The 12,181-nt window shown below is 44.2% G+C and overlaps 1 protein-coding gene across 1 annotated transcript in view; it reads right to left on the reverse strand.

Moving 5' to 3' along the window:
- PHGDH (phosphoglycerate dehydrogenase) overlaps positions 1-12,181 on the reverse strand; it is a 166,353-nt gene that overhangs the window by 115,695 nt on the left and 38,477 nt on the right. The window lies entirely within an intron of this gene.

The raw sequence follows: 12,181 nt of genomic DNA on the forward strand, positions 1-12,181 counted from the left end.
GACACAGTGTTCCACCAGATCCTGAGGCAGCGCCTGGAGGATATCGGCAGCCCTGTCCTGGGCTGGCTCACCTCCTCTCTATCGGAAAGAACCTTCTAAGTGCATGTCCCACCCCCCTTCGGCTCCCAGGTGCATGCTGTCCACCAAGGGGTTCCTCAAGGCTCTGCTCTGAGCCCTACCCTATTTAACATCTACATTCAACCCCTAGCATTGGTAGCCAGGAGCAGAGGATTAACTGTGGTATCTTATGCGGATGACACATAGTTGGTGGTAGCACAATCAAATGATTCTCTGCAGGATGTGCTAGATTTGTAGGAAGACCTAACAGCTATTGCAGACTGGATGACCGCCAAATTAATGCCAGTAAATCTGAGATCTTGTTGCTGGGTAAAGATACTCATCTGTGGAGCGAGCATTGGTGGCCATCCACTCTGGGCCTCTAGCCTGCCTCAAAGCAGACAGTCAAAAATCGGGGACTATGGGTGGACTCCGCTCTTACTTTTCAGGCTCTTCCAAAAGCAGTAGCTGGGGTCTGCTTTGGGCTCCTACGTAGGCTTAACCCATTGTTGGGATTCTTCCATCCCACCATCAGTCAGGTGATCATCCAGGCTACAATACTATCCAGGCTGGATTATGCTAGCTCCCTATACTTAGGGGCTAATAGAGCAGAGATACTTCGCCTTCAAAGGGAACAAAATAATGTGGTCTGAACACTTCTCGGCATGCTGAGAACTTGTTCTACCACAGACTCTATTCGCAGACTACATTGACTCCCGATGGAGAAACGTATCCAGTTTAAACTCGCTGTATCGCCCATAGAATCATGAATCTCCAATGCCCCGATATTCTGGCTAATCTCCTTACGGCCCAACATACCTACCCGCCAGCTGCTCTCCAAGGGCCAGCCCCTGGCGGTTGTTCCTCAGGTTTAGAGTACGGGCAGGAGGGCGCTCCTTTCGTGCTCTTGCTCCGAAGCTTTGGAACTTCCTCCCTGTGAGTATCAGAAGGATCCATAACCACGCGCTATTCTGTAAAGCCATAAAACCGATCTTTTTCCTGCATAATCGGTTCCTATGTTGGTCACCTGGACTGCCTATGACAGTTGCATTTTCAGCGCTGGGATGCCCCTTTGCTGGGTCAGCTGTGCACTTTATAAAATGGTGGTAGGGTCTCTCGCTGAGTCGACATGCTCACAGTCAGGCACGGTCAGAAATGTTTGCATCTGGGGCGCAGGGAGGATCGCTGGTTGAAGGCTGAAGTCGTGATTCAGTTTAGTTTATACTGGATTTAACTGAAAAAGGTTTGTTGAGCATTACCATTAAAGGTTAATTGGCTGGAAGGGAAACATCACTTACAACGCATTTATTACAACGCACTACCATTACAACGCAACCATTACAACGCAAACCATTACAACGCATTGCGCTGGGGGGCGCTCTAGGATAGGGAATATATTTAATTTACTATCCAACAAATTCCCTACTATCCACGGGGACTGGAGTTGGAATAGTAAATTAAATAAATCACTATCCAGCGCTTAAAAGCACTATGCGTTGTAGTGGTATGCGATGTAAAAACCGCGTTGTAACAGCAGGCGTTGTAATAGCCTGCGTTGTAACGACACCAATCCGGCTGGAATTGCATCTATGGGCAAACTAATGTTGAGGTATGCCGTATTGGTGGGTGAGCTAGGACACTAGGATGCTGGACGGTTGGGCGTGAGAGCAGAGACACTTGAGTTTGGCTAGGAAACCATTAACATGGAACTGGTTTTGCAGCGACTGCCGAAGGTCTGCAGGGGTGTACATTAGTCTTGCCTGTTATCAGCTCTCATGTCTTGGATATTTTTTAATGCTTTGGGGTACTGAGGTAGGATATCACACGGAGGGTCGGTAGGTTAAGGATACGGCTTAGTAGCGCCAAAACTGATCAATCAGCGCAAGGGTGGAGAGTAGATTTACACTCTGTGGAGGGAATGCTCAGTGGTTTGGTGCAATTGATGGGCTACCTGCTGCAGGAGGGGCAGTGGCTTGGTTTTCAGGCACCAGTCTGGGCGAAAGGTTTCGGTGTCCAGCAGTTATCAGTTCTGAGCAAAGCCCTTTCGTCTTCAAGGTTGCCGGCTGCAGATTATGGGACTCATTCCTTCTAAACTGGAGCTGCTACAGAGGTGGGTAAAAGAGGCTGGATGCACAACAATATTATGCGGTTTGGGCACTGGTCCTCCGACTGCTACAGGCGCTATATGAGGGTTTTGGAATAGAAAAAAAAAGCGCTATGGGCATGCTTTTTGAAATCCTTACTGCGCTTTTGTTTTTTCCTGGTGCAATGGAGGGTTTGGAGGCAGAGGACATGGCTATTTGGGTGGAGGGCCACTCAAGTGTTCACAGAGACGAGCTGTTATGAGTGGGCAGGAATAGTTGCAGTGCCTGAATGGTATGTTAGAGGGCGGTAGATGCCCAGATGTATTAGCGATACATTTATGGGGGAATGACCTAGTGAAAGAAAAAGGGGTAGAGCTCAGGAGATGTATGAAGAAAGATTTGTTGCAAATCAAGGCCCAATGGGTAGGGTGTTTTATTTTGTGGTCAGAATTTATTCAGAGGAGGATTTGGAGAGGGACTAACAAGCCCTGTGCTACTGACAGGGTGCGTAGGTAGGTGAATCGGGAAATGTCCAGTTTTTGCATGGAAATTGGCTTTGGGCACATTTTTCATTCGGACATCAGGTTTTACAATCAGGAGTTTTTCGGAGGAGATGGGGTCCATTAGTCACCCATCGGGATGGAGCTGTATTTGTTGGAACTGAGGGAAGTCTTGTAAAAAGAAAAGTAGGAAGATTTTGTAGCAGTTAACTGTTGGTGAACCATGTACAAAGGAAGGGTAGCCATGAAGTTAAGGTTACATTTAGGAAGTTTGGTTGCTTAGAGGTTCATAAATGCAGATACAGGCTGTTGGGGAAATATAAAGTTGAAATCTGTTGAAATGCACTACAATTAAATGAGATAGTTGGGGGTGGGATATGTAAGGGGGGCATTGGGGTGGGAGTGGGAGGTTGGTTAGTGCATTTGATGTATAGCGAGGGTTTCGTTTTGTAAGGAGGTTAGCCAGGCAAAATTTGTGATGTGCACCCATTTCAATATAGCAGCCTTTTTCACACAACAAATTAGCCAGTGGTTTGTGCTGTGCCCCCTCTCTCCCAAAGACAGAGTGTGCAAGGAATGAAAAAAGAGAGAGTGCAGTGTTAATAGTTGTAGAGGTCTACACACACACTCTACATGACAGTAGATGTCGCTGGACAGGCAACGTTTCAGATTTCTTGAATAAACTCCCAAGACCGTACCTTTAAAGCACAGCCATCTTGGTAGAGGCTTACCCTCAAAAGTGAAGAAATCCTAATTCCAATTGACATGCACTGCAATGTACACTAAGAGGCATTGAATGCTTATAATTGAATTCTCACCCATTCAAATTGCTAATACTGGGAAACTTTTTGAGGCAAATTCAAAATGTTACCAACATTTGTCCATTTCAAGACAACAATTATTACACTGGTTTTTGCAAGGGATTACAGGATGGTGCACGTTTTTCCTTCAGAAATTCAAATTATTATAAGTCTGAACTACATGAGGATACAGATTAATGAATGTGATGGGCACACGACAGACACCTGAAAAGTTCTGATTTATCAAATGTTTGACATTCCTTCATCTAATAGGACTCACAATATAGCTATATTCTGGTACAGCAGGCAGTAGGCACCCAGATTCACTTTATATCAAGTGTACAGTCTTACATGGGAGAAGGCAGCCTTATGGCTATCTCAGCAATGTTGAGAAAACCTAAGAACTCTACCGGGTTAGTAGAGAAGTAAGCACAACGGTTTGCAAGCTGTGTGCTACATAGTTTTTTTTTAATATGGCTTGGTTATCATGATCGTTTCCTGCACTTATAAGCAATGCTTCCTTTTCAATATTTTTTTTGGGGAGTTTCACAGAACTGCATTTACCATAGACGACTCCAGTTTTACAAACTGCTTATAGATCCCTCTTAACGAGGGATCTAATTGCTTTTTAACCTTGTATACTATCCAGCAATCTCTTCAAGGGACTCTCAAACACCTGAAAGCCCAGTTTGAATTTCAAAGGCCTGTTGGGGTCTTACAATTGCCTTCCATCTTAAAGACATAAACCCCAGATGGTGTTTTTTGCGTTTGGTGGAAAGATTTTAACTTAACGCATATCGCATGCTTTTACGGTTTAAAACTGAAACTGTATTTAATGAATAATAGCCATAGACTAGCCTGATTTGTTTGCTTGGACTATGTAATGATTACATGTATATTTGTTTTTACTGGTGCCTTAAAGCCAGTCTTGATTTGATGTTGTTGTATATTTACAAATAAAATAAAACACAAATACAGGAGTGTTCTTCCCTTAGAAGTCCATGGAGCATTACATGATTTCTTCCCACCAACACACATGTTCTTACAAACCTTACTATCCTGTAGACTTCTACTGAGTCTCACAAAATTATCCTTCTCCGTATTCAATATCTAGGTCGATCCCCCAGTCAAACTCTTCCCCCAAAAACAAAGCAAAAGGGATTTCAGACAATTACAAATAAAAACTATGGTGGAAAATACAGCACCACACTAAATGTTAGCTCACAAAACCAACGCCTCCCTCCAAGCTGCTTCCTGACACCACAAATCACATGCAAGCAATCAATAACCTGGGGTTAGTAGCAACACACTAACTGGACCATGCCAGTTAGTCTCTCCCAGTGATTCAGGTAGTTACCTCAGTTCCAGATATCAGAAGACCGGTCCTACACAGTGGAAGGAAGATGAAAGGAAGAGGACAGTGATGAAATGCAAAGTGGCATACAGATAGGAAAGGCAGAATGAAAAGGCCTAATTAACATAGAATGATCAGCAAGGCACGTCAAAAAATCCAAACCAAGCACGCTATTTACTACATTACATAGGTATAATGAAACCAGTTCAGAAAATGATACACAACTACCAGCTGCTCTTATTTATACTTCTTGAGACAAACGCAGCTGTAACCGTACAACACTTTTTTTTATCCTCCGACACATTTTGAGCATGCAGTCAGTTTAAGATTTTAAGACATTTTAACTGACAAAATTCACACAATCAGGATATTGTACAACAAATACTTTTATCATTTCACAAAAAGTGTCCCTAAACAAAAAATATACTACTCATAATTCACTATAGAGTGAAACATTTAAAGACAGAGTCTGCTGAAAACGGCAGGAACCACAGAGACCACAATGTGGGAACATAGGGCCATATGTATGAACACATTCTCCCATAGACACAGAATGGGTAAAACCCTTTGATACGTATGGCCCAATAGACATCGACATAGCACTGTTAGTGAGAGCGCCGGAAAGATGGAACTGGGGCAAAAAACACACACCATCAAGGATACAGACTCTGGGGGCTCAGACAGACGCACGGTGAACAGTTGGACAGTCCAACATCTCAAGGAGTCGTGTGTCTTTGGACCTGTAATTCTGCATTAAGTTCAAAGGACTAGGATAGCGCGGCGAGGTTCACTAAAGTACATCGTTCTTGTAACATTATTGGCCATATAGATCAAATGGTCCGAGTTCGAGAATGCAAGAACCAAATGCAAGAAGATGGAAAATGCGCAATGGTGTAACCAGAGTCCCCAGTAATGGGAAATGTTGCAGGAAGGGACGCCGGGTCATTTGTTCTGTTTGAAGCACCAGGAAGCACAAAATCAATGGTGATATTGAAAAAGAAAGAGCATATGCACAGAGAGGGACTTGAAATACATTTCAGTTGTCTCAATCTTATATTAAGTAGGCACGGAATGAGGGATCCAGCACCAGAAAGTCTAAGAGGTGGGGGAAGTCCAGAGTCATTCGCAGCCGAACTCCAAAAATCCATGCACTTGAGGCCCTGATACAACCCATTTCAGTGGAGCGTGGGGAGGGCAAGTGTCCCTCTTGAACCGTTTCTTTAGGTGGGGTATTTAGCATCCTTAGGTTGTCTTGACCAAATCTGGACACCAACAGGAGTGAGTGCCTCCTTTTGAGATTAGAATGTTTTTTGGGATGCTGTAGAGGACGAGGAGGTGCCTAGTTTGAGTGAAGTGGGGACTGGGTGAGCACAGGGTTGTTGACAAATAGGTTAGGGTTGAGAAGGACGCTTTTGGAATAAGAGGACAGTAACCTGAAGGAGCTTGAGATTAAAAAATTAGTGGTGCAGTGAGAGGACGAATGATTGGTAAGGAAAAGGAGAAATGGTGAAATCATGAGCCAGATGCGAGCGAGGAGCAAGATGGTAGGGTGGACAAGAAAAGGGAGTTTAGCATCTTGCAAGCAGGCAAACGTTGGTAGGAAGGATTAAAGTCAGCATCATAGAAGAGGAAAAAAGTGAGCTGGGCAAGTGGTGAAGGGAGATCCTCGAGACGTCTTTGGTGAGTATGCTGGGACACAGAGAGGGTGCATTGAAGCCAAAGAAAAGGATGCGCAGGTCAGTAGGAGACAGCAGTGGGTTGGTCCTGCTAGAGGATAAGAGCTACAAGTACCATGGAGCGCAGTTAAAGGATACGGTAGAGCTTCCAGAGGAGGGTGAGTGGCTGCAGGGTGAAGGAGGGGCCTCAAAGAGAAGGCAGGCGACCACTGAGATGCAGTCTGGGGTGGAGGAGAGAGGAACATAAGGATTGTGATGGTGAGGGAAATGGCCACAAGGTGAAAAGGCTGTCTTAAGTTGGGGCCTACGGAATCACGGTTGCTTTATTTGACCGCTTCATGGAGTACATGGAAGCGCTCAAGCTGCTGATAAGGAGGGACAGGCAGGCAACGGAGGAAGCTATTGAAGAGGTGACTTTGGAAAGAAGCCGAGATAGCCTGTTACACTCGAGAATTGGACAGGGGCTTCCTGATTTATGCAAGTGTGTACTGCAAGATCTAAAAAAGAGACGCTCATGGTGCTTTGTTTGAAGTATATTGATGTGATCAAGAAGGCACAGGTTAGTTCTAGTGGTCTGGTTTGGGTAAGGTATAATAAGGAGTTCAGGGCCACAACCTGATGTTGGCGGCAGCAGTAAAGGCAGAACTGAAGGTCTCTGTGGCCTTTCCGTAGCAGTTTAACTGAGTGATGAGGAACTAGACTATTCTACAGAAGTGTATGTACAGATTTATAGAGCAGCACCTGGACCTTTTAGATTTGGTGTTTTTTTGGCAGGGGGAGTGGTATGCATAAAAGTATCCTGTGAATTGGTTCAATGTAGCCTTCTTGGAAATTCTCCCATTGGTGGATAGCATGGAGCAAACATTTTGCCTAAAAGATTGTTGCCTTTTATGTGCGATAATGCAGCATCTGTGGGAGTGGTGAACAGTCAGATAGGGATGATCAGGATTTGTGTTTGCAGAGGGCATGTGTGTTGGGTTTCAGGACTTACAATATACTTCTCCGTATCTGGAAAATTATACTGTGGATGCCTTTTTTCTTTCGCTGTGGCAGAGTTTACGTGGTCTGGTGACATAGGTAGACCAAGCACAAGATGGGACGCCTCACTAGCCCTGGGATCTAAGACGTTGATGGCACCGCAGCTCATTGGGAATTCCTTATCCCCTTTCAACCACAATAAAATACAAATACGTTTGAGACACGTTCCTAGAGAGTGAGGACATCAGGTGGGAAGCTGGAGTGGGAAATGGAGCCGGAGGAGTGAGGATGTTGTTCATTTTATTGTTGGGCTGCTAGATAGGAGTGCGTCTCTTGCAACTATTGTGGGTAAATTGTCAGGTATTGCGTGTTGTGACAAGATGCTCTGCTATTCTGAGCCAGTTTGGGGTAATCAGTCATATAATGGTCTGCTTATGAGATATGGACATCTGGCAGGGTTATGTTTGTTATATACAAGGGAAACCCCATACAGTAGAACCTGGGGTAGAATGATAATTTTATAGAACAATGGTTTGGAGTAGGCCTTATGTGGTCCTTAAAGGGAAACAAGGGTATTAGCGAGTATTTAATAAGTCGCTAGGGAGCATTGGAAGTAGGATAAAATTTGAGTTTTTATTTTTTACTCTTTTCTCATAGCAAGACACAAAATTAAATATATATATATATATATACACTGTATTTCAGGTGCTCAAGTGAAACAGTACGGTGCAGGACGTGACATAGGTGATCAAAGTGAACGAACTGTCACACACAACAAGGATAAACACACACAACAATTATATACAATGGTACAAGTGAAATTTCCTTGGGTAGGTCGACGGCGTTTCGATCTATATTATTTTAGATCTTCATCAGGACAGTTGAGCCTCCTGAAACTACAGAAAATTCAATTATACTCTCTTTCTTATATGTACTTAATGTTCCTACATGTTTAGATCTGACATTGTTTTGGTGCTCCCGGAGAGAATAAAAATTAATAAAGATTAAATTAAAGATAAGAATAGAAATGAATTCTGATGGCGGGAGGGGGAAACATGGCGGCAGTCGGCTGACTGCTGCAGTGCTCCGCTCCGCTCTCACCTTCAAGGACATATAACTTAAAAAAAAAAAAAAAGGTTTTTCATGCTTGATATACTTATAATAAGGCGAGCTATCATATTATAATAAAAAGTGGGGCACATGAGGTGAGGTCGGAGAAGAGCTAGGAGCACTTACTTCCGGAATTTTCCGGGTAGTGAGGTCAGGGGTTTCCCATGGGCGGGGGGGTCACGGGGTGGTGGCGGGAGGTGGTGAAAAAAGAAAAATATCCATTTCCAATAATGCTCCAGTCGGTACACTTTGTAGCTTTGTTTTTCTTTTTATATATAGAAAGAAACACTTGTTACGTTTAATGGTTAATATTTTTTTTTGGGAAACATGAGTAGGCCTAGAATTTTGTCCTGGAATGTTAATGGTCTCCGCACCAAACCCCGAGCTAATAAAATTATACAATATCTTCGGGATGCGGATGCCGAGATCATTATACTCCAGGAGACACACTTAACCGAGATTGAGACTCTGGAATTAGTGAAGAAAAATAGGTGGATAAACTTCTCAATTACAACGTCCCAATCACTAAACACGCGGGGGGTTACAATACTTTTTAAAAAATCTTCAAATTTAAATTTTAGGATCCTACAACAAAAAGTGGATAAGGGAGGGAGATGGGCCATAACTGCGGTGGAGATAAGAGGGGCGGTTATAACATTGGCTGGGTACTATGGGCCTAACTGCGATGATACTTCCGCACTAGAATCCCTATTTCAACAACTCTTGAATTTCCCAGAGCCGGTGATCATAACTGGTGATTTTAATATCACCATCAACCCTCTACTGGACAAATCTACAAATAGTAGACAACAAGTTCCCTCCAAAACTAGAAACTGTCTACTGGGGCTAATGAAACAATATGGCTATGTCGATGTTTGGAGGCTGAGAGAGGGCCAAAAACAGTGTTTTTCCTTTAAAAATCTAAAATATAGACACAGCTCAAGGATAGACTTTATTCTAACCAGTAGATCTTTGGTCGACTCCATAACGTTAGTAGAGTATATTCCATCTCATCTATCGGACCACTCAGCAATGAAGCTAGAAATGGAGTGGGGAACTAGGTTTTCTTCGCCGAAACTCTGGTCATTTGACAGGTCATTTCTAACATCGGCAGAAGATATAGAACTCCTTCAATCTGAGACTCGCGAATTTTTTTCTTTCAATAGGTATTCAGCCCCAGTAGGTACAGTATGGGACGCTTTCAAATGTTTTCTAAGAGGAACAGTCAAAAACAGGGTAGCTCATAGAAGAAGGCAGTATAGGGAAGAAATTTCATCTATTGAGAACAGTATGTCAGTTATTCAGTCCTGTATAGACAATGACAGATCTTTGGATAATCAAAATCTATCCCTGAAACTAGCAGAGCTGTGTGTTGGGTTTCAGGACTTACAATATACTTCTCCGTATCTGGAAAATTATACTGTGGATGCCTTTTTTCTTTCGCTGTGGCAGAGTTTACGTGGTCTGGTGACATAGGTAGACCAAGCACAAGATGGGACGCCTCACTAGCCCTGGGATCCAAGACGTTGATGGCACCGCAGCTCATTGGGAATTCCTTATCCCCTTTCAACCACAATAAAATACAAATACGTTTGAGACACGTTCCTAGAGAGTGAGGACATCAGATGGGAAGCTGGAGTGGGAAATGGAGCCGGAGGAGTGAGGATGTTGTTCATTTTATTGTTGGGCTGCTAGATAGGAGTGCGTCTCTTGCAACTATTGTGGGTAAATTGTCAGGTATTGCGTGTTGTGACAAGATGCTCTGCTATTCTGAGCCAGTTTGGGGTAATCAGTCATATAATGGTCTGCTTATGAGATATGGACATCTGGCAGGGTTAGGCACATAGTAAAGTCGGAGTTACTGCACAGGTTTCTATGTCTGTTGGCGGGGATACGTTGTTTCACCAATCCAGGGCTGTGCGGTTTCAGCTTTGGCTGATCATTATTTGGGGCATTCAGGGTGTCAGGGTTGTTTGGTCTGCAGTGGTGTGAGGACCTTTGATTTCACTAAGTGGTTGAGTCTGGGGGAGGCGAAGTAACTAAGGTATGGCTGCAAAGATCAAACACGGATCAGAGCGGCAGGGAGAAAATAGTGATGTTCCAATCGTATGAGTAATTGGGGATCTGTCCTGTTAGGCCATGACGTAATTGTGCTGGATAAGAGTGCAGAAAGAGGGGATAGTTTTAGGTGCCAGGGTGATTCTTATTTGATTACCTGGTTTCAGGTATTGAGAGTGTTGCCTAAAACAATTTGATTTTTTGAATTGCTAGGTGGGGGAATTTCACAAGTGATTCATTTTGGATTGAGCGGCTACTGGGGTTGACAGAGTGGGCCTTGCGTCAGGGGAGACAAGGAGATTTGGCAGATGGAGGTTGTGCTGTTGCAGGTGGTGTGAGTGCCCAGACTGGTTGTCTGTCGTTTAGAGGGCTGATGTCGCAATCACTTACTGAATCATCTTTCTTGCCCTTTAAATTGGGTGTTGGGTCCACTGGACTGAATTACAAGGGTATGGATCATTAAATGGAGAGCGAAGTATGTGGAAAAGAGACAGTATGGAAGCCGGCCCAGGCTTGATGTCAGGGGTGTAACCGTTCGAGGTGGGATCACAGTGCAATGCTATGGGCCAATGCCGTCAATGGTAGCAGAGTTACTTAGGGGAGGAGGATGCCCTGATTTGTTAGTGGAGCATCTGAGAGAGAATGATTTAGCACAATTGACTGGCATTTGGCTACTGAAAGAAAAATACATGCATTCACTGGAGATAAAAAAAAGGCTGTATTCTGGTACAGCCGTTGTGATGACCGAATTAGCAACCAGAGAGTCATGGAAGGGTGGTTTGAATCTTGCAGCCATTGAAAAAGTGTGTCGGGTAGTAACCCGAGACAGGACTGTGTTCTGTGAGGCAGAGGCTTTTCTTTGGTTGCAGTTAAAAGACGCTCCTCCAGATCATATTCTTTGCAGATGATTATGCCCATCTTAGAGAAATTCGTTGATTTAGGGGAAATCTGCTGGTGGCTTTGTGGGTGAGCAGCTTTGGCTGCAGGGGTGGGTACAGGATTATTCTGGTCAGTGGGGCAGAAAACACCTGAAGGAGGGTGTTCCTGAGTGTAAGTGGAGACTACATCGAGGTCATAAGGAGGGTGTGGCTAGCCACTAAGCGGAAGCAGGCAGAATATATATGGGGTGGGAGTCTGGACAAAGTTAAGGAGGGTTAAGGCAAAATAATTGACCAGGCAATGGTGAGGAAAAGTGAGGACCACAAAAAAGGTAGGGAATTCAAATAGTTAGGACTGTGTTTTAGGGTTACAGGGTATTATAGAGGGACGGGGTTTACTGGGGTTTGTAGGAGTTTTACAGTATAATTTGGAGGACTGTTAATGTCTGTAAGGTGCTGTCAGGAAGCGGGTGTCAATATAAAGCAACCTTACTCACATACAAACAGTGCCTGTTGGTGAGTGCCATCTCGCCCGATGGTTCACTGGATGGGGGTTGTATCCCCCTGGTGGAACAGGTTGCTTGGAGAAGGACCTAATGGAAAGACAGGCACGTAGAAGTGGGAAGACTGCGCTACACTGCAAGTCGTGGTGCTAGGGTGGGTACCCAGAAATGTGGACACCTGCC

The sequence above is a fragment of the Lissotriton vulgaris genome, chromosome 7 (genome assembly GCF_964263255.1).
Source record: "Lissotriton vulgaris chromosome 7, aLisVul1.2, whole genome shotgun sequence".
NCBI lineage: Eukaryota > Metazoa > Chordata > Amphibia > Caudata > Salamandridae > Lissotriton > Lissotriton vulgaris.